Below are 1,861 nucleotides of genomic sequence, written 5' to 3' on the forward strand. Positions count from 1 at the left end.
CCGTCGCCGTCCACGTCGATCGCGATGACAGACTGGGCGCCGTCCGCGAGCGTCGTGATGATGCGTTCGGAGAAGGACTGGGAGCCGTCGTTCTCGTACCAGGCGACCGTGTCGTCGGCGTAGGACGCCGACAGCGCGTCGACGTCGCCGTCGCCGTCGACGTCGATCGCGAAGACAGAGTGGGCGTAGTCCGCCGAGCCGGTGATGACGCGCTCCGCGAAGGACTGCGACGCATCGTTCTCGTACCACGCGACCGTTTTGTCAAAAATGGACGCCGAGAGCGCGTCCACGTCGCCGTCGTCGTCGACGTCGATCGCGAAGACGCAGACGGCACCGTCCGCGAGCGTCGTGATGATCCGCTCGGAGAACGCGACGCTCGTGCAGAACGTCGTCGCTTTGGGCGTCGGGGCCGCGCTCGCCTCGTCGTAGGAGTAGGAGTAGCTGCCGGCCGTCGGCGCGGGCGTCGGGCCGACGGCGTCGTCGTAGGAGTAGGAGTAGCTGCCGGCCGTCGGCGCGGGCGTCGCGCCGCCGGCGTCGTCGTAGGAGTAGGAGTAGCTGCCGGCCGTCGGCGCGGGCGTCGGGCCGACGGCGTCGTCGTAGGAGTAGGAGTAGCTGCCGGCCGTCGGCGCGGGCGTCGCGCCGCCGGCGTCGTCGTAGGAGTAGGAGTAGCTGCCGGCCGTCGGCGCGGGCGTCGCGCCGCCGGCGTCGTCGTAGGAGTAGGAGTAGCTGCCGGCCGTCGGCGCGGGCGTCGGCGGGACCGTGACGGCGTCGTAGAGGACCTGGACCGCCGCCGCGTCGAGCGCGCTCGAGTAGACGTAGACCTCGTCGATGGCGCCGGAAAAGTATTCGATCGCGTAGTCGACGCTATACCAATGTCCGAGGCGGAGGTTGTTGAAGGTTCCCGTGTTCGCCGCGACGGTCCCCGTGTCGGCCTGCGAGCCGTCGAAGTAGAGCGTCCAATCGGATCCGTCGTAAGTCAGGCAGTAGTGGTGCCAATCGCCGTCGTCGGAGCCCGACAGTTCCACGTCGGGGTAGTAGTTCCAGAATTGGACCACGAACACATCGCTCGCCGTGGAGCTCGTCTGCACGCCAAACGCGAGGTAGCTGTCCTCGGACCCGTATCCGAACAGGAAGTGGCCGCCGCTGAGGTCGTCGACTTTCGCCCACACGCACACGGTGCGCGCGGCGTCTCCGAGGATGTCCGCCGTCACCGCCGCCGGGAAATCGACGTAGTCGTCCGTCCCGTCGAAGGACAGCGCGCCGCTCCCGTCGCGGCCCGTCGTCGCCGTCGCGCCGCTGATCGTCCCGTCGAGGCTGTCGTCGTTGTCCTCGGCGGCCGTGCCGTCGTCGAAGGAGTAGTGCGCGACGAGCGTCGGGTACGACACGTGCGTCGGCCGCGGCGTCGGCGTCGGCGCGTGCGTGGCGCAGTCGTTCTCGTACCAGGCGACGGTGTCGTCCTCGTAGGACGCGGAGAGCGCGTCGACGTCGCCGTCGCCGTCGACGTCGAGCGCGTGGACGGACTGGGCGCCGTCCGCGAGCGTCGTGACGACGCGCTCCGCGAAGGACTGGGACCCGTCGTTCTCGTACCAGGCGACCGTGTCGTCCTCGTAGGACGCCGAGAGCGCGTCGACGTCGCCGTCGCCGTCGACGTCGACGGCGAAGACGTCGAAGGCGCCGTCCGCGAGCGTCGTGATGACGCGCTCCGCGAAGGACTGGGAGCTGTTGCTCGCGTGCCACGCGACCGTGTCGTCGTCCTTGGACGCCGACAGCACGTCGACGTCGCCGTCGTTGTCGACGTCGAGCGCGAAGACGGAGACGGCGCCGTCCGCCAGCGTCGTGATGATGCGCTCCGCGAAGGACC

The 1,861-nt window shown here is 69.5% G+C and overlaps 1 protein-coding gene across 1 annotated transcript in view; it reads right to left on the minus strand.

The window, feature by feature from the left end:
* AURANDRAFT_71909 (hypothetical protein) overlaps positions 1 to 1,847 on the minus strand; it is a gene marked incomplete at both ends in the record, with an annotated part of 19,693 nt that extends 17,846 nt beyond the window's left edge. Inside the window, one exon of the mRNA XM_009040023.1 lies at positions 34 to 1,847. The remainder of the gene's footprint in view (positions 1 to 33) is intronic.
* Between the last annotated feature and the right edge of the window lie 14 nt (positions 1,848 to 1,861).

This window comes from Aureococcus anophagefferens (assembly GCF_000186865.1).
Source record: "Aureococcus anophagefferens unplaced genomic scaffold AURANscaffold_13, whole genome shotgun sequence".
Classification (NCBI taxonomy): domain Eukaryota; class Pelagophyceae; order Pelagomonadales; family Pelagomonadaceae; genus Aureococcus; species Aureococcus anophagefferens.